Source organism: Ornithorhynchus anatinus, chromosome 9 (assembly GCF_004115215.2).
Source record: "Ornithorhynchus anatinus isolate Pmale09 chromosome 9, mOrnAna1.pri.v4, whole genome shotgun sequence".
Taxonomy (NCBI): Eukaryota; Metazoa; Chordata; class Mammalia; order Monotremata; family Ornithorhynchidae; genus Ornithorhynchus; species Ornithorhynchus anatinus.
In genome coordinates, this window is record NC_041736.1 from 14,066,804 (window position 1) to 14,087,643 (window position 20,840).

The 20,840-nt window shown below is 40.2% G+C and overlaps 1 protein-coding gene across 3 annotated transcripts in view; it reads right to left on the minus strand.

Annotated features, from left to right (window-relative positions):
- The window catches only part of SCN1A (sodium voltage-gated channel alpha subunit 1), a 118,974-nt gene extending 104,468 nt beyond the window's left edge, over positions 1–14,506 (minus strand). The window contains exons 1-2 of one of the 3 annotated variants that reach the window (XM_029072103.2): positions 3,046–3,377; positions 2,251–2,332 (exon numbers count right to left, since the gene is read on the minus strand). The gene's annotated coding sequence lies outside the window, so the exon portion shown is untranslated. Of the gene's footprint in view, positions 1–2,250; positions 2,405–3,045; positions 3,378–14,388 lie in introns of those variants that run through there. The other 2 variants (XM_029072102.2, XM_029072105.2) reach the window with 2 other exon arrangements.
- Positions 14,507–20,840: the final 6,334 nt, after the last annotated feature.

Consider the following 20,840-nt stretch of genomic DNA (forward strand, 5'->3'; position numbering starts at 1 on the left):
GCAGAACGAAGTACGGAATGCAGAGGGGAGAGCCAGATGGTAGGGAAGTCACTGAAGAGGCTGATGCAGTAGTCAAGATGGAATATGCTAAGTGCTTGGAACGGTGTGGTAGCAGTTTGGATGAAGCGGAAGAGTGGATTTTGCAATGTTGTAAAAGTAGAGGCAACGGCATTTGGTGACAGATTGAACATTTACATTGAATGAGAGAAATGGGCTGAGGAAAATGCCAAGGTTATGGGCTTGGGAGACAGGAAAGATGGTGGTGTTGTCCACACTGATAGAAAATACGGGGGTAGGAAAGGGTTTGGGTCAGAAGATGAGTGGGTACAGCCCTGTGGGTAATGCCTTGAATTTAGAATCAGGCATCTTGGGTTCAGAACCAGCTCTGCCAGTGGCTTGCTAAGGGACCTTCATTCATTCAATTCATTCAATAGTATTTATTGAGCACTTACTATGTGCAGAGCACTGTACTAAGCGCTTGGAATGAACAAGTTGGCAACAGATAGAGACAGTCCCTGCCGTTTGCCGGGCTTACAGACCTTCAGCAAGTCCGTGGGGTTCAGTGCTTAGCTTTTTCCCAGTTGGAAATTGAGGAGAATAATATTTAGAGTCAGCAGGTTTCACTGGGGACAAATGGACTGGGCATTATGACTGTGCAAAAAAGATATCTTTTTTTTTTTCCTTAATATCGAGTCCCACACCAGAACAAAATGGCTTCAATAAGCCCGTATGTTTCTCCAAGGAGTCTCTAGCTGGGGAAAGAGGTCTGACTCAGGATCTTGCTCATTAATGCTAACCTCTCTTGCTGGCAAAGGTTAAATCCTCCTCCCTTTGTTATTTTCTCTCCGTTTCTCAGTTCCCAAAGGCCCCTCTTGCTAAGAGCAACTCCCTCCTGGTTGTCTGCTCATTGCCTTTGCCGCTGGCCCTAATTCCCTGGCTTCTCGAGGCAATAATGAGGAGTTTCCTGTCTTCGTGCTATGAAAACATCCTGCTCCACCTTCACCTCTTGCTGCATCTCACTGGCCTCTTTTGGGCTCTCCTTCTGTAGTGTGGCAGGGAAGTGTGCATAATTAATTAGGCCACCTCTCGTAGTTCTCCCCTGAGAGGACAGAATCTTCATTCAGGTCCCCAACTTCAAAGAAATGTTGTGAGGATGAGAGCGAGAACAGATCTTGGGGATAAGGACGAATCCAAAACATTACTCTCGGCACCAAATTGGATATGTGGTTTGTAATTGTGTAAATGTCTCCAGATGCTGTAGCCCTGGGAGTATTAAGAAGAAACGAACTACCATTTGAATAAAAATAACGTGAAAACAAAAATGACCCACAAATGCATTGCAGTGAGTTATATGAAACTAATTCCATCCCTGGATGCACGTGACATAACAAGCCATTTGGACTCTGCTCTCGTGGTTTATGATGTCACCAGACCATCTCATCTAAATTGTTTTCCCGTAAATCTCTGTCGCCATCCATTCCTCTCTACACAAGATGTTCCTAAAATAGACATCGTCAGAAATTCTCTTCTACTCTTCAAGGAGCTTGGCTGAGGAAGTCCCAAATGTCCCTTATATTACAAATAGAGGAGCTACAATGTCATGGATGCTCCTACAAACGTAAGAGCAATGGGGAGATTTTAAACATGTTTTCATCTTTCACTCTGCCACTAGCACAAAAATAACCGAGAAAACACTGTTGGATGCTTATAAATGTGAACGGCCCGATATTAGGGTTGCATCACCCTGGTATGCCTAGGTATTGCAGCAAACGTTAAAGATAAACTCACTCCCTGCTCTGAAATGCAGAAACTGCTTAAGTACCAAGGGACAAAACAAAACTACAGAAGGAGTTTTAGTCAGATAGTTTTAAACCAGGAATTTTCCTACTCTGGATCCCTTGCGATTTTAAAGTACCTATTTGACAAATATTTTCTGTTGCTACATCAGTAGCTCAAAAAGCTCTGTATGAACTGAAAATCCATGGAATAGGGAGCAAACATTTTACAGGTAAAGTGTCAACAGTGGTTACGTTCCAAGTTTGTCTCTGCACCAGAGAAATAAGCGCAATTCAACACTACACACACATACGCTGTTATGTCTTTACAACTTTTAAACTGAAATGACAATAATTCACTACCTCCGTAGTTGACCATTTTATGAGGGGGGAAGCCTCCTTTTTGCTGTGAGAGAAAAAATAAAAATCAACACCTGGAAAAATTAAACTGGAATGGAATCTATTAAGCACATACCTCAAACAGGTAGAAGAGAAGGAATCCATATTAGAAACGACGTTGAAAATAGCTTGCTGTTCACCTGGCAAAATTTCTTCTGCTGTTTGGAAAAGCAAGACGGTTCAGCTTAGGAACCGGGTAGCATCTGCAGTCTCATTGCTGACTGTGACCTCTGTCAAATTAAAAGTAAGTCAGTCTCTCCCATTCAGTACTTCACGAGAGACGGTGCTTAATATGCTCCTTCTCAGACACTCATACTAGCCTAGCTCAGAATATGTTGACCCCAAATTACCCTGATCCCTTCTTCCCCAAACCCTTCCTCAACCTCAGCTTGAGACATTTTTAGCCACTAAAGGAGAACATAGGCCAGAGGATGGTAAAGAGAAGCAGAGCGCCCCTGCAATGCTAGGTTCCAGCAGTCCCCACTGCTTCCTTCCTATGCATTTAAAATTCGACTCCAATTTATGCTTCAAATTTAAGCCACAACACCACTTCTACTAACTAGCTCTAAGGATTCTAAACTGACACAAAAGGAGGAAAAAAAAAAGACCTTGTACATAACAAAAAGAAAACAAAACACAAGAACTGGCAAACATCCAAGATATAGCAGGCCAATGAAACCCATCTTCGATCAAAATGCTGAGCTGCAAAACAGAATTGGGATCTGCTTGCGGAAGATAAAAACAAGCTAATTAGAATTCACAAATGAAATGGATTTCTGCATGTGGAAATACCATTTCTCAGAGAACCTTTTTAAAAGGCAGCTGGCACAAATTGAACTAAGGACTGTGCTGAAATGATTAGTTGCCTTACCTGGTAAAAAGGAGAATTACTCATCTGCAATAAGAAACATCAGCACCTCCAAATGATTAGAGGGCCTCAATTGGGGTAGTTCAGAGTTCTTGATGCAAAAGATGACCAAATATTTAAAATCTCTGCATTCTTATTGAGAAGGGAAAAGAACCCAGAGACCTCTGCAGTATCCTTTCTGCTTCATCCTCGGCTTCCTGTACTAAGGCTCACTCTACGGTACCTAATACAAATCAGCAAACAGCTCGTTTTAAAAAAAATAAAAAAATAAAAACCACAGGACCAGTTCCTTACTTGTCAGCTCCATCTCCTGGCCAAACAGCAAATATCACGTAACTATTTTCTAAATCAATTTTCTTATAAAGCAACTCTTTTGCCTTCTCTCCGTCCACCTCTTATTTACCTGTCTCCCTTTTCTTCCTAAATGTGTGTGTGTGTCTAACTTCATTCGCTTAAAATCAGGTCTTTTTTTTCCTTCAAATGTTTGACAGGGTCTAGGCCAATGAAAAATACCAAATTATGAGGAAGAAAAAACAACAAAAGCTGTGTTGATCTTTCCAGTCTCTTTGAATCCTATCAGATAAAGTTACAGTTCATAATGGTCTGACAATTCTCTATCTCCGCTGTATTATATGCTCTAAATTGCCATACAAGTAGGCAAGGCAACAGTTCTTTACCCTAAGGGCTCACACCTTTTCACCCCAGGTGAAGGTGATCTCACATCTAGTTATAACAAGCCCCAATCAAGCTCACGTTGTGATGTTCACTAGAATAATGTGAGAACCCCAAAGACCTCTGCAGTATGTTTATTGAGAAAATTGAGAAATCAAAAACATGAAGAAAACTTGCTATTTAAAGAAACCCCCCAGACTGCAACTGTTTCATCATTTAAAGCTTTCAAATTGGTGCATAATTTTGCATAGTTTACTAACTCTAATGATAATAACTGGTATATGTTAAGTGCTTACTATCTGTTTATTAAGCACTAGTCAGATCAGACACAGTCCCTGCCTCATATGGAGCATGCATTTTAAAGGGGAAGAAGAACAGGTATTTTAATCCCCATTTTACAGATGAGGAAAATGAGGCACAGAGAGGTTAAGTGACTTGCCCAAGGTCACACAGGAGACAAGTATCACAGCAGGGATTAGAAACCAGGCCTCTTGACTCCCAATCCTATATTTTTTTCCTCAGGCCACCCTGATCATTAAGAACTTCTGAAAACCAGATCAGTGCAACAGAAAATGGTATTGATGCCACAGTGAAAAACAGTGTGTTCTCCTAAACATAGAATTTACCTACTGGACACCAATATATCAAAGGGTGATGAATTTTAATCTAAGGCAAAGAAGGGTAAAATCAATTTGAGAAGGATATTATAGACAGTGAAAACTAGTATTATATAGAAATAATTTAATTTGCTAATGTCTCTTTCCCAGTAAATATAATAAATATATGTAGTAAAATAAATCTGAAAAACGTTTTGTTGTCACACTTCAAGGAGGCTATTATAGACAGTGAAAAACAGTACTACATAGAAACTATTTAATGTGCTAATGTTTTTTATGGGATTTGTTAAATGCTTACTATGTGCCAAGCACTGTACTAAGCACTGGGGTAGATATGAGAAAATCAGGTTGAATACAGTCTCTGTCCCACATAGGGCTCACAGTCTTAATTCTCATTTTACAGATGAGGTAACTGAGGTGCAACAAAGTTAAGTGATTGGCTTAAAGTCACCTGGCAGACAAATGGTGGAGCTGGGATTAGAAACCTGTCTTTCCCATGACTTCCCCATCACTGTAGACGGCACCACCATCCTTCCTGTCTCACAAGCCCATAACCTTGGCATTTTCCTTGACTCCTCTTGGTCATTCAATTTACATAGTTAATCCATCACTAAATCCTGTCCGTACCACCTTCACAACATTCCTAAAATCCACCCTTCCCTCTACATCCAAACTGCTATCGGGTTAATACATTCACTCATCCTACCCCACTTGGATTCCTGAATCGGCCTCCTTGCTGACCTCCCAGCCTCCTGCCTCTCCCCAGTCCAGTCCATACTTCACTCTGCTGCCCAAATCAATTTTCTATAAAAACATTCAGGACATGTCACCCCACTCCTCAAGAAACTCCAGTGCTTGCCCATCCACCTCTGCATCAAACAAAAACTCCTCACCACTGGCTTTAAAGCACTCAATCACTTTGCCCCTTCCTACCTCACCACTCTCCTACTACAACTCAGCCCCTACGCTTCTCTCCTTTAATACTAACCTTCTCACTGTGCCTCGATCTTGCCTATCTCACGGACGACCCCTCGCCCACATCCTGCCTCTGGCCTGGAACTCCCTTCTTCCTCAAATCCTACAATAACTTTCTCTGCCTTCAAAGTCTTATTGAAGGCCCATCTCCTCCAGGAGGTCTTCCCTGATTAAGCCCCCCTTTCCTCTTCTCCCACTCCCTTCTGCGTTGCTGTGACTTGCTCCATTTGTCTTCCCCCATCCCAGTTCCTCAGCACTTGGGTACATATGTGTAATTTATTTATATTAATGTCTGTCTCCCCCCCATCTAGACTGTAAGCTCACTGTGGGCAGGGAATGTGTCTGCTTATTGTTTTATTATACTCTCCCAAGTGCTTAGTACAGCGCGCTCTATACATATTAAGCACTCAATAAATACGATTGAATGAATGAACCCAGGTTCTCCTGACTCCCAGGACCATGCTCTAGCCACTAGGCTATGCTGCTTGTCTTCCCAGTATATATCTTTTAATTGCCTTTTTATGGTATTTTTAAGCATTAAGCATATGTCAAGCACTGTTTTAAATTCCAGGGTAGATACAAATAGACAGATTAGAAACAATCCCTGTCCCACAGAGAGCTTCAAAGTCTAAATATGGAGGGAGAATGATTTAATGCCCATTTTACAGATGAGTGACTGAGGCACAGAGAAGTTAAGTGACTTGATCAAGGTCACACAGCAGACAAGTGGCGAAGCTGGGATTAGAACCCAGATCCTTTAACTCCCTGGCCCGCGCTCTTTCCACTAAACCACATTTTTTCTAGTCTTGATTAGCGCTGCTGTGATAACCTAAAAGCACACAACTCATCATTACAACAAAACCACCTTAGTAAAAGGGATGTAATAATCAGCTAGAAGAGCTAAAGAAAAGTTTGCGTTTCAAACTTCAACTCAAATAGAAGTTTATAAAAGATTTTTTTCTAAGCCGTCAATCATCAACTATTGTCAATTATGTGATGACTACTTATATACACGTTTAAAATGCTCTCTGAACATTCCACCCATGTTTCTACCCTAAACTGAACTCATTAAAATATGCCAGTAAGGTACATTATGAGAAGCAGTGTAGCCTAGTGGGCGCCGCCACATGTCTATTGTATGACCTTGGGCAAGTGATTTAAATTCTCTGTGCCTCAGTTTCCTCATCTGTATACAAAATTTTGAATCCCACCAAAATTCATTTTAATATAAAGCAGTAAGAGATCATCTTAAACCATTAGGTTTTCCTAGCTATCATAATTATGTGGAGATGGTTGAGTTGATCAGCTTTCCAGTATAGCAAATGATAATTTAAGTTTTCTATGTTGTCCCCATGCCAGAGAAAATTAACATTAGGTAGTTGTAGTATGAAATTTAAAAAAAAAGTGTGTAGAATGTCTCTAGAAAAGCACAAATTGATTTTCATTCAGAATTTGACAGAGAGATTAATATGCTGGCATTTGTGAGGAAATTCATTCTTTATGGAGGTGCTGGCCTAAGCAACACTCACATTAGCAAAGTTATTTTGATCTCCTGAATGATTATAGTGAGCATACAGTGAGGCTATTTCTATGTCCAAAGCCAAATTCATAGTTTGTCCAAGGTAGGACATACTACTCTGAGAGATGAAAAGAGAATTTCAGATCAGTGTTAGTTATTTCACCTGGGACAACATACGTGTTCCTCAAAATTATGTTTTGGCAGAACTTGAAACTCCCATTAACACTTGTGGAAATTAAACAGAGTGCAAATGTCATCAACATGAGGGGTTGAAAGGAAAGAGTAATATCTGACAAGTGATATTCTGGGAGAAAAACAAGGAAATCCTTCAGACCTATAGCCATATTTGACTCCTTGTTCCATCTACATCACTATTCACCTTATGCCTTTATTCAGCAGATGCTATCTGAATAACTAGACATTTCATATTCAAAGATGAAATTTTTGGTCAAACTGCTGAATTTGTGAATATCTGAACCTAACAGGGTCAGGTTTCAAATCCTAAATATGAAAGTCTTGAGATATAATCTGTATTGCTTCAGGACAGCAAACTTTACAAACTCATTTAACCAGCCCATGATACCATCAGAGGTGGTAGCAGAATTTTCACTTGATTACCAGTCTGCTTCATTGGTGGGCCACTGGAATGAGAAAGACCTAACAGTGAACCCCGCCTCCTCCTCAGCCCTTCACCATTCAAAACATGATGAGGTAGGAAAAAGAGAGGAAGAGAAATAAGGGAAACAAGAATGACAAGGAAAGCTCTACCTGGACTAGATAACTTGAATTAAGAGCAGGAGGAAAAGCTTAGAGAAGCAGCGTGGCCTAGTGGATAGAACGCAGGCCTGAATAATAGTAATAATGATAATAATTGTGGTATTTGTTAGGTGCTTACTACGTGCCAGACACAGTAACAGACACAGCAATGGGGATGGAGACAAGCAAATCAGGTTGGACACAGTCCCCGTCCCGCATGGGGCACACAGTCTTAATCCCCATTTTATGAAGTACCTGAGGCACAAAGAAGTGAAGTGACCTGCCCAAGGTCATACAAAGCAGACAAGTGATGCAGGCAGGATTAGAACCCATTACCTTCTGACTCCCAGGGCCATGCTCTGTCAATCCCAGCTTGTATCTACCCTAGCACTTAGTACAGTGCCTGACATAAGTGCTTAAATACCATTTACAAATATAACAACACTGGCTATTACATTTCACTCCATCTAAGGGGACAGTTATGTTCTGGTTGTGGGTGGGGCTATCTTTTCCTCCTTCCTAAAAAGCCACAGAGCTTCTAGCTGCCAAGACTTTCTCCTCTTCAGTCATGGCTAAAACAGAGGCCACTAAGGAGATGAAACATTAACAGAGGAAAGCAAAGGTCAAGCAGCCCATCTCTGCCCCAGGAGGGAACAGGAAAGTTAGTGGTTAATTAGGGTGATCTCACACAACGAACTATGGTTTGGGAAAGAGTACAGTTGCTTTGATGGCCAATCTCTGAGGAATTCCCAAATAGGATTGTTCTCCATAAAGTTGGACTGGCTTCATGGTACTCATTGATCCATTCTGATATATTTATTGACCATTTACCATATGCAGAGCACTGTATTAAGTGCTTGGAAAGTGCATTTCAGCAATAGAGACAATTCCTGCCCACAGTGGGCTTATAGTATAGAAGGGGGAAGACAGACATCAAAACAAGTAAACAGGCATCAGTATAAATAGAATTATAGATATACACATCAAAACAAGTAAACGTGCATTAATTTAAATAAATAGAATGATAGATATGTACATATATACACAAGTGAATAGAGAAGCAGCGTGGGTCTGTGGAAGGAGCAAAGGCTTGGGAGTCAGAGGTCACGGGTTCAAATCCTGGCTCTGCCACTTGAAAGCTGTGTGACTGTGGGCGTCACTTCACTTCTCTGTGCCTCAGTTACCTCATCTGTGAAATGGGGATTAAGACTGCTGGCCTCACATGGATCAACCCGATTACCCTGTATCTACCCCAGCGCTTAGAACAGTGCTCTGCACACAGTAAGCGCTTAACAAATACCAACATTATTACAAGTGCTATGGGGTGTGGAGAGGGGGTAGAGTAAAGGGAGCAAGTCTGGGTGATGGGGAGGGGGCCAAAGTTGCACAGCAGGCAAATGACAGAACCGGGATTAGAACCCAGGTCCTCTGACTTCCAGGCCTGTGCTCTTTCCACTAGGCATGTTACTTCCTGACCTTCATTTAATAAACAAGTTTACCTCACCTCTGTAGAGGATGGATTTTTACCACACGTATATATTCTCAAATGTAATTCAAATCCTGAGGGGAGAATGTGCTTTGGGAAAGAATCATCTAGTTAAATATCTAGCATTGAAAATCAATGAAATTCTTGTAATAGTTAAATTTCTAGGATTCATCTTAAAAAAACTAAATATTTTGAAAACTTGCTGTTAGGGTTGAAAGTTCAGGTAAAGAAGCGTGGCAAGTTCATCACCATCCTCATGTTGCACTTGTTTGAAAACATCAGCATTTTTATGTTTGGGACAGACAAAAGCTTACAGGTCAAGTATGAATTCAGGCCAAAATAACCAACAAAATGTGGGCACTCTCAGGAACAATTTAATCACCTCCTGGAGAAGTAGCATGGCCTTCTAGAAGGAGTCTGGGCCTTGAAGTCAGGGACCTAGGTTCTAAGCCCAGTTCTGCCACTTGCCTGCTGTGTGACCTTGGGAAAGTCACTTAACTTCTCTGTGTCTCAATTTCCTCAACTGTCAAATGGGGATTCAATATCTCTTCTCCATCCCGCTTAGACTGAGTCCCCCATAAGATGGGGACTGTGTCTGACCTAATTAACTTTTATCTACTCCAGTGCACACCCATCATTATTTAAAGAAAAGTTCTGCCTTATATGCAACCATGGTAAGGGCACACCTGGAATATTAGGTGCGATTTGAATCACTACATTTTAAGAAGGATGAACAGGACTGAATGGGTTACAAAAAAAGGGAGCCAAGAGCAAACAAGTGGATGAAACCACTATCATGTGGGGTTAAATTGACCAGTTTAGCAATCCAGTCTGGAAGGACAAAACTTGGTGTGGGACTTGATTAAGAATATGAAGTGGGTGAATATAGAATTCCTATTCATTATATCTCACAGAGTAAGGATTGGGTGGTAGGGGAACAGCATCCATTAAGGCTTGAAGATGATAGGGTCAAGACCGCCAAGATGAAGCATGTTTCACCCATATGGAATTCATTTCTCAAGAAGTAGTGCAAATAGATATCAATAAATCCAGCAATAACAATAATGATATATGTTGAGTGCTTACTATAATAATGTTGGTTTTGCTAAGCGCTTACTATGTGCGGAGCACTGTTCTAAGCGCTGGGGTAGATACAGGGTAATCAGGTTGTCCCACGTGAGGCTCACAGTTAATCCCCATTTTACAGATGAGGTAACTGAGGCATAGAGAAGTGAAGTGACTTGCCCACAGTCACACAGCTGACAAGGGGCAAGCACTGGACTAAGCACTGGGGTAGAGTCAGTACAATCAGATCAGACACAGTCTCTTCCCACATGGGGCTCACAGTCTAAAGTGGAAGGAAAACAGGAATTTTATCCTCATTTTATAGATGAGGAAACTGTTGGACAGAGAAATCAAAGACTTGTCCAAGGTCATAGAGCACACACGTAGAAGTGTCAGAATTAGAACCCAGGTCTTCCGACTCTTAGCCCTGTGCCCTCTCCACTAGGGCATGCTGCATTCAAAAATATTCATACATGATAGGTAACAATAATAATAATAATGATGGATTAGTTCAGCACTTATTATGTGCCAGACACTGTACTAAGTGCTTGGGTAGATACAAGCAAATCGAGGGGTTCACAGACTCAATTTCCATTTTATAGATGAAGTAACTGAGGCACAGAGAAGTGAAGTCACTTGGCCAAGGTCACACAGCAGAAAAGAGGCAGAGCCGGGATTAGAACCCATGACCTTTTGATTCCCAGGCCCAGGCTCTATCCACTACAACATGCTGCATAATAGGTTCTGAAGGGACACCTCCCTACCTACGTAATTGGATGTTAAAAGGTGCATCGTATTGTTCTTCTAAAAGCAACAGACACTGATTACAGAATTGGATGAACCACTGGTCACAGCCAAGATCACACTTTTCATCTTCATGTCTCGACGGTGCACATTGGTCCTTGAGAATGCTGAACACTTCTGAACGGATACATTACTGAACAACACTCAGTCAAGGTCATGAGGAACCAGAACTTCAGAAAGCAGCTGAGTCTTTAAAATAAAAGAAATACTCCACTGATGGTGATAAATAAAATACTACATTTGCTTCAAATACTGGTAAAATCAATACCTGAGTACATTTTGCTCTATGAGGCAGTTTCATGGTTTGTTTCTCTAAATATTACCAAACAAAAATTTAAATTTCCCTTTTTCCAAGACCTTTTTTAAAAATGCCTGAAGGATAACAATGAGCTTAGTACTGTCTTGGGAGGGAAGCAGCGTGGCTCAGTGGAAAGAGCCCGGGCTTGGGAGTCAGAGGTCATGGGTTCGAATCCCGCTTCCGCCCCTTGTCAGCTTGGTGACTTTGGGCAAGTCACTTCACGTCTCTGTGCCTCAGTGACCTCATCTGGAAAATGGGGATGAAGCCTGTGAGCTCCACGTGGGACAACCTGATGACCTTGTATGCTCCAGCGCTTAGAACAGTGCTCTGCACCTAGTAAGCACTTAATAAAAAGCAGCCTTTAATATGAAGGTGCATTGGATAGGTAGTGGGTGATAAGACATTCTCCGTTGACAATGAGGGCAGGGCAGAGAAAAACAGAACTTAAATGAGCACAGAAGGACTTAAAAGTTAATCATTCAGATTGCAGTCTCCCAAGTGCTTAGTAAAGTGCTCAGCACAAAGTAAGTGTTCAATAAATACCACTGATTGACTGATTGGCTGTAAGGATTGGGAGAGTCCAGAAGGCATGATTAATAATGGCTGGGGAATCTCCTTCCCCTAAAGATAGGCTGAAGTGCAGTTCTGCTTCAAAGAATAGATTAAATGATCTTTCCAAGGCCCTTTCAGCTTTCTGATTCTATATGACCTATCCAACTCCATCCAAATATATTCAAAGGGCTTGAATCTTGGACTTTGGCAGAGGTGTGGGGTCATTCCATGTCTTTGGGGGGTAACTACTAAATGGGGGCGCCTTCGCTCACCCCTTTGATACCTCCTGGATTCCTTGAGGACCGAAAATGGCCTGGTTATTGTTTCAGTCACAATACTCCCTTTAAGACCATTGTGAAAACATCCCATCTCTGTGCAGACCTACTCTGGTTCCATGTGGTACTTACTGCTTAATTCACTTTGCAATCTATTTCCAGGATCTTCCCCCTTTCCCACCCTGGCCTAGCTTAAAGAGGTTCCTCTCTGGAGTTGGGTGAGCAGGTTCGAACATGTGAAAAGACATCCCGGAGAGGAATCCTGTCCACATGGACAGGGAGATGGGGTAGGAGCAATTCTCCATTTTCTACTCCCTCAACCTCAATAAACCTACTTGATCCATGGCAATATGGGCTATGCCCTTCATCCACAAAATGAGCTAGGCCTCATTTATAACATATCAGAAAAAAGAAAAAAAGCCTCCATACAGTGGAATCTGGAGTCAAATTTAGCAAAAGCTCAAATGAAACTTCACAATGTAAGTTTTCTGCTTAAGAATGGCTGGATAATGACACACTATAAACACCTCTGAGTAAATTGAAATTTTCTTGGTAGTAAATTAGGATAGTTTGGTTTTTTTAAAAATAATATTGCTCTTTTAAAGAGTAGTTAAAAATTGTGTTAGTCTTTCACTTTTACTAAATTAACCAATAAGGTACAATCACTTAATGTATCATCTGAAGGAAGTCTTGTTCAGAGAATGGCAAATATGAGCAGAGGATATTTATAAATAGAAAATTCTAAAAGCCAGAAAAGGCAATCCCAAGGGGAAAGAAGCTATTAAATCTCATAAAAGAACAATAAGAAAGCCACTTTACTTCAGCTTCAACCAAACACTTATGATGAAAATATTAAGTGCTTAATGTCTTAAAAGATATTTAGCAAGAGACACTACGCCAGATTCCTATGGATAAAATTTCTGATACATGAAAGATAATTTTGGGTAGCAACGAGACCACAATCGGTCACATAGGGGATTTAGATGCCCCTTTACATTTATTTTTTTATATTCCATCCACGTATCTTTGTGACTAATTAACACTTCATGATCCATCGCCTAAAATACTTTAAACATAACCAACCTATATTTTCCACAAATTTCAGTAATATTCATATTTAGCAACTTTCCTTAATGAAATAATTTCAGGTGTCAGCATTTCAAAAGTTTGAATATTAAAACAAGTTTTCGGTTGTCTGGGCATAGGTTATAACTTAATTAGTGAGACTTGATATAAGCCACATTTTTCAGAGTACTGGAGGGTTACGTATGACATTTTTATCATTCGCATATTTTCAGTCTACACCTACTCTTTAACTATGCCACTTCCCACTTCCCAGTCTCAACATTGCATTTCTTTCAACGTGTTAGCACTATCCCGGCTGCCGATTACTAGCTTTAACTGCAAAGCATATTGGACAAACCAAATAGTTTCAGAGGTATTGCCCCTCTCTATTTACACTTAGTAACACAAACCCTCACTCCTTTCCTTCAGTTCTGAACCGATATTAATTCCAGACAGTATGAAATTGCTACATCAATATCACCCTTGTAGTTCCCAGGGCAATTCTACTTCAAGGGTACACTTTTCTGCATTCAGTCAAGGATTCTGTTGTTTTCCTATAAAACCTAGGGACCCGTAACAAGATCAGTCCCACACTGTTTTATCCTAACTGCTCAAAGTAAATGCAAGTTTACAGTCTCTACCTTTGAGTCTCTCCCCCAAACCAAAAGGCAAGAACAGGTTCTCAGTCAATGCAGTTAAGCCAAGATCACTAAAGCTCTACTGCAGTACTCACCATAAAATCAAGCAAAAAAGTGGATAGATTTATGCAGTAGCAAAATTAGCCATACTTGCTTTATCATCCAGTCCTTCATTCTTCAGTTGTTGCCACTTACAAGATAAGGATTAAAGGCAAGAATTTGGAAACAAAGGAGTTGTAGCAGGGTAGCACGTTTCTAATTGGAAGCAAGGGCAATATAACAGCCAAGAACTGCAGTAAATCTCTCAGAGCTAATAGCTTCTTCTATTAATGCTCTCCCACAACACCTCCAAGCAAATGGATCACATTCACAGTTTAATCAGTCAAATCAACAATAATCCCAGTTGGTTAGCAAAGATGTTTGTTAAGCAAAGTCTAATTTATGATTTATTTATTCGTCTAATGTCTTAAAGCTGAGTGCTCAAATAATTACTATAGTTATTCAAGCAGGCTGACAGAGCTTTTTTCCCCCCTCTTAATATCTCCCTGGAACTCCTCAGCATGGCTGATAATGATCTATCCAGATTATAGCATATTAATCAACAAATCATGCAAAAATATTTACCCCAAAAGATATAGCAAAGGGTGAGTCTCCAGTTTCCTTAGCCCATGGAGGATTAATATGAAGGAGCAGTCCCATTAGCCTACACAAGGCCGGCAGTGTGTCTCCTACACTTGACCTCGACTGCCTTACATAATGAGAAATTGGTGCTGTGTTCTGTGCGGTAGTGCTAGCTGAATGTCATCACTGGCAAGAAGGAGTATTGGCAGCAGCCTGGCTGGTAGTTTGCATGGAGATCACGAAGTCTCTCTCCTTTTTTTTTTCCTGAGTGTTCTGGGAGGAGAGGCAAGAATAGCTCAGAAAAACTGGTCTCATTCTTCTTCTAGAATGAATGACCGGAAGCAGTTAAATGTATGGCCGTCAGCAAGTGCAAAAATCCTACTTCTGTGCTTACAGTACACACCCTATACAATTTTTTTTATCACATTGTCTCTAAAGGACTGAGCACCGACACCTAAGCAGTGAGAAACTGTAAAGCAAAGTAATGACAGAAAGGCACAGATTGCTGCTGCATGCCCGTGCCTGCATTTAACTCATCGTGGTGAGTAGAGGGAAATGGTGAGGTGGGGGAGGAGGGAGGTAAATGCTTCAAGGGGCAGACAGACTTTTCAGATGAACTCTTTCCAGTGGATACTTTACTGAATAGAAGAATATAATGTTTCTGAATCCAGGTGTGAAGAGATTTGGAAGATGATTAGGTAAACTGGATGCTCTCGACTGATTTGGATTTTTTTAATACTTCCATGCAGATAATGCAGCTGTTGTGCACCTGTCTCTGATCTGTTTGCAGATTACTGACCCAAGTATTGCCTATTTCCCTGTTACTCACTGAGAAGCATAGCAAGTTCGGGATTCAAGTTTGGAATACATTAGCATATTTCTTGCTTTCAAAATTCTTCTCTCGAAAGTGTGGAGGGTGGGGGAAGGGGAAACCTGATGTTTTGGAAAGTTTAACTGCTTGATCGCAAGAGACCCTATTTTGGGAGAGGGAAATTCAATGGCATATTGAGTGCCCTCAGCTGCTAATATTTCAAGTCATATCAAATTTATCAATTTCAGGATAACCTTGGGGGGGGGAAAGCATTTATGAACATGAGCTTGCAGTCTCAACACAGAAACGTAAGGATCTGGATGTGCCATTATATGTCAAGGTCTTCATATGGTTCAATTATGCATCAAAAGATTGTGTATTACCAGGAAATAAGCAGTATAATTATAAGAAGTTTATGAAGTAAGAGATACATAGAATGGAGTCATGCATTATTTAAATATGATTGTAATGGTAGATGTCAATTGTGTAGGCTTCTCTTTTTGAGTTTGTGTAACATGTTGGAAACAATTGCCCTTTGATAGTAATAACTTGATTTAGTGAACAATGAATTTTTTCAGTTTCAAATAGTTAACGGACAGCTTAAATGTGGTCTTTGATCTCTTGTCTGTTTTAAGATTCGATTCTGAAACAGAGGCTAATAAGCCCACTAAACTGGACAGTATATTATTGGCTATGACAAAGTTCAACAAACTGGGAGAACTTTTTTATTGTATTTTATTGAATCACAAAGATGAATTTCCAAACAGGCTACATATATTTTGTAAATCTTTTCATTTCACTGATCATATGTGCAGGAGTGTATGTGTATCAATGTGCATCACATCATCACAAATTTATCTACCTGCATTTCATTCTAAATACCCGGACAAACCCCAAAGCATTCAATTGTTATCTGAAAAGATGACTTTTATATATGTATGAATTTTCCCATTGATCAGTATTCTAAATTGAATGAAACACTTGTATTTCTTGTCTAAACAATGACATTGTCAGGTATTTACATTCATGTCCCACTACTGAAATGCTTAAACAGCACTATAGTTTGTAATAAATCTGTATACTTTTCAAAATTGCCACCTCACAGTTCAACTCCACAGAGGTCCCCAGGACAGCTAGAATCCATGAGGAAACATCTATATGTTCCCTGAAAATGGGACCTAGCCCATTTCTACTTCCGCAGTCCCTCAGCCACTAGCTAGAAAAGCCGCAAACTCTGTGAAATTTGTGATACTGGAGGGCTATCTAAACCTGATCAGAGTTTGGCTTTGTATGTTCTCACCCTCCTACATGAACATAAGACTGTGGGATCAGTATGCCAATCCTGATCATTGCCCGTCTCCACTATGCAGATTCTGACTAGTAAACAAATATTTCTGCCTCACCAAGAATATTTTGACCTAACAGAAGCTAAGGATTTGTTCTACAGACCAAGACTTTGGGGGTATTTTCTTCTTGTAATGACATTGGTCTTTCTGGGTGGCAGAAGTTAGGCAGAATGTGTGGAAAGAAAAAATTAATTTGAGGATCAAATGGGAAACACAAGCAACAGTAGGAGATTTGGAGACTGCAAGATTCAGGCAACATTGGAAAAAACTAGTCAGTTAAGATAAAAAAGAGATATACTGAGATATGGACAAATGGCAAAGCCAATAAAAGAAATGCAATAGCCAGCCAGGTTGGCCGCAGAAGTATAGTGGAGAGAAAATTAATTGATCAGCCTGGAAGATAAAGTACAGATCAGATAATCCATGGAGCATATGTCCACAAAGAGACTGCTGAGGACAGAGATGATAATGGGTATATAACAAGAGTGGCTTCTAAGTATTGGCGCCTGATAGCAAAAGAAATGGTAATCTGTCATAAAAATGTAAGTGGTCTGTCATAAAACCAGTGAAAATGATTGTGCAGGAAAATAAGGTGAAAACCCCAAACTGTGATAAAACTTGCATTTGTTGAAAGAGTTTGCCCTGATTTGGGATGAACTGACCTCACAAATACTGTTTATTCCCTCTACACTGTAAATTCCTTATGGTCAGGGAATATGTCTACCAACTCTCAGACTGCACTCTTCCAAGCCCAAAGTACGCTGCTGTGCATACAGTAAGTGCTCAATAAATATGACTGATGGATTGCTTTTCTCACTGATGCCAATACACCTTTCCACATACACAAGATCAAGCTCTCCAGTGGATTACTAGACCCTGAATGCTAAATTGAGAAAGAATCGATAATAGCCCTGGAGCCTCAAGGTGAAGGCACCGGGCCTGTCTTTCCACAAGGTGTACCTTTCTCTACAGGAGATTCAGACTAAGATGCAAGATGCTTGACTGAATTGATCCTCTGCAGCTTGTACCCTTTGCTTCTCTGAAAATCATCTTCTACCTGCACCGTATTCTCAACTTTCCCCACCTTCAACCCCAACTCAAACTTCCACCCTTCAAAAATCTGCTAGGCCACAGCCCTTCCTTATTTAAAGCCCTCCAATATCTCACCTTCTCCAGGAAGTCTTCTCCAAACCTCAGCTCATATCAACCCAAAGATTTATACCCATCCTCTGCACTTAGGTGTTCATTCAATTATTTGTTTTGATATCTGATCCTGGCATCTTCACTCCACTGATCTTGTTCTTCTCCCTGCTCTAAATGTAAAATATTATGTATATCTGACTCCCCCATTAGACTGTAAGCTGCTTGTTAGGTGGTGAATGCACATTAATTCATTCATTTTGCTTCTGTTGAACTTTCCCAGAGACAGAGTTCTGCATGCAGTAGGAGCTCAATGAGTACCTAGCAGCTTGAGTTGCTAATTTCTTATTTTGGTACAGAGATGGCAACAATAAGGGAGTTTCAGGCATGCCATCCCTTCCCAGATCCACAAATATTTAGGCATGACCCCTGTTTTCGTCTCCTGATTCAAAACTGTCTGGTCCCTGGACCCACACTTTCCCAAAATATTCCAAAATGATGGGAGGAAAATGTCAAAGGTGGGGCTTCTATCAATCAAGCCCACTTGTTCCCACTTGAATGACCCCAGGGCTACCCAGCCAGGTTTATCAATCGATCAATGAATGGTATTTATTGAATGCTTACTATGTGCAGAGGCCTGTACTAAGCACTTGGGAGAGAACAATACAACAGAATTAGCAGACTCATTCCTTGCTCACAGTGAGCTCGCAGTCTAGAGGGAGGACACAGATATTAACAAGAATAAGTAATTTATGATAAATAATTGAAAGCCATGTACCTAAGGGCTGTGGGTGGGGCAAATATCAAATGTTCAAAGATCCACATGCAAGTTATGGATATGGGCACCATCTGTGTTGGAAGCACTGTGGGATTGAGTGAGATGGCTTTCTTTGGATTTTTTCTGTGAAGAGCTGAAATCATTCTTCTCCCATTTGGGGGGCTTGATTGTGTGGATAACCAAATCTAGGTCTTATTCTTACAAGTGAAATGATGCATATGATCATCCCCACTTGTTCCTCATGCTTCCAGTCCCATGCAGTGCTGGCTGATTAGGTCTAACATGGGAGGGAGGGGAAGGGAAGTTGAACTTCTCTAACCATCTGTCCAAACAAAAATATGTCATTAGGACTTTTTCTATTTGGTTGAAATCATCCAGTAGTGGAGAGAGATGAAGAAACCTAGTTTCTTGAAGGAGAGTAGAAGTACAAATCAAGGTTCTTAAAAACTACCTTTGAGTTCACTACTCCATATTAAAGGTCCCGAAGACAGAATTGGGCTGAGATCCTGATTTTCCCTAACCTTAGGCAGCATTTTGTTTTACCGGTTCTCCTTTTGTTCTAGATGAAGCCGCCAATCTGATCTGGGAGCTCACTGCTTTTCACTGACTCCCTTCACTTAATTTCTCCTGAAAAATTTTCAACATGTTTTACGGAGGATTCCAAATTAAGTCATCAGATTTGGAAGGCTGCACTGAAAATACTGTTTTAAAGTCCTCTGGGTTGGCATCCAACTGAAAATCTGATACTAAACTGCGATTGATGTAAAGGGACTCTGAAATAAATGGAAGCGAACTCAAGGGCAGTTTTAAAGAACCTTGATTTCAACTTTTACTCTCCTTTGAGAACCTAGGTTTCTTCATTTCTCTCCACCACTGGCTGATTTAAACCATGCTTAAGAAAATGGCTTAATGACATGCCAAACTCATAAATGACTTTGAAAAAAGAACAACCAAAAACAGATCTTTACCCCAGAATCTAATCAAATGTATTGGCTCCACCTGACAGTTTAATTCCTTGGGGTCGTATCGCAGATGATACAGACAGTTGATGTGTCCACCAAATTTATACTGAATATGGGTTGATTCAAGTAGAGGAATGTACAAAAATGTTATCAAACAGAGAAGAGTTACTAAAGCTGAATTATCATCTTGATGCAGTTTCTGCTCAAAGGGATGAAGAGGTTAGCTGAGTCAAAATGCAATGTTGAGAGAGACGGCATTTTGAACATTTTTCAATTTGATTCTTTGCATGCGGTGTGGACTTATTATCGGAAAAGGAAACTATTAAGAAAGAACTAAGAGTTCTAATCCAGATTTGCTATTGGGTCATTATGGGAGCAGCATCTGTTCCAGAATTGGGCTAAGAATTAATAAATAATCATCCAGGCCTGGAAATTCAGAGATAAGAGATCACAAATGCAAAGACTTGCTATTATCTTGGGTTGAAATTAGTCCAAAAATTGACTTATTGCTGTGCTGAAAATAACAGAAGTGATTAGCCAACTAGCCAAGCAGCTGTGTGTTTCTCTATGTTAAAGATGTTTTTTTTTTTATATAGAGGGCAGACAGCAGGACTCTAAACACAGAACATTTTCCAGTAGAAGCTGCTTAGTCAGCATGTATCACTGATCAGTGCCATTTTTATTCTAATCATCTCAGTTTTAGGATATTCTACAACTAAAAAATAAGATGAGATTTGAAAAGTCACCTCAGTTTTAGATTACTATACAACAACTAAATAATAAGCTGAGATTTGAAATTTTTTGGTCTTTTTTGTTTTAATTCAGGTTTTGAGGAACCCTCCATTAAATGAGAACGACTCACTATTGACTGAGCTTTGAATGCTCATGACCTAATTCGCCATGCCCTCACTATTGAGTTTCCAACACTCTATAGCACTCTATCTTTATGTTCCTAGGCACCTCAGAGTTACCATGACAAACACATTTTTAAAAGCGATCCAAAGTTAAGAAAACAGTGTTGAGTTCTCTTTTCCCATGAATCTGTCTCTATAAATTTCATTTTGTCCCACTGCTTTTTGAGGAAAGAAACTGCATTCAGGTATTGCTTTCGTTTGCCGTATGAAAATGGCTCCAATATTTTATTATTCTAAGCAAAAGATGAGATTTCATAAACATTTTTCAATTTGATTCTTTGACTGGAATTAGTTGAATTAGTGAGATGGAACATGAAATAGTTTGAAGGAGTAAAGTCACAGTATTCCTTTCAATAAAGCATGTTAGTTTTTCATAGCTGTTATTCAGGCACAAAAATTTGTGAATTACTCCACAGCAATTACCATGGGCTCCATCAATGACTCTTAATTGGTGCTGAAAAAAGATCAAAATATTTTTCCCTAGGTAGTTTGCTAAATCCTAAA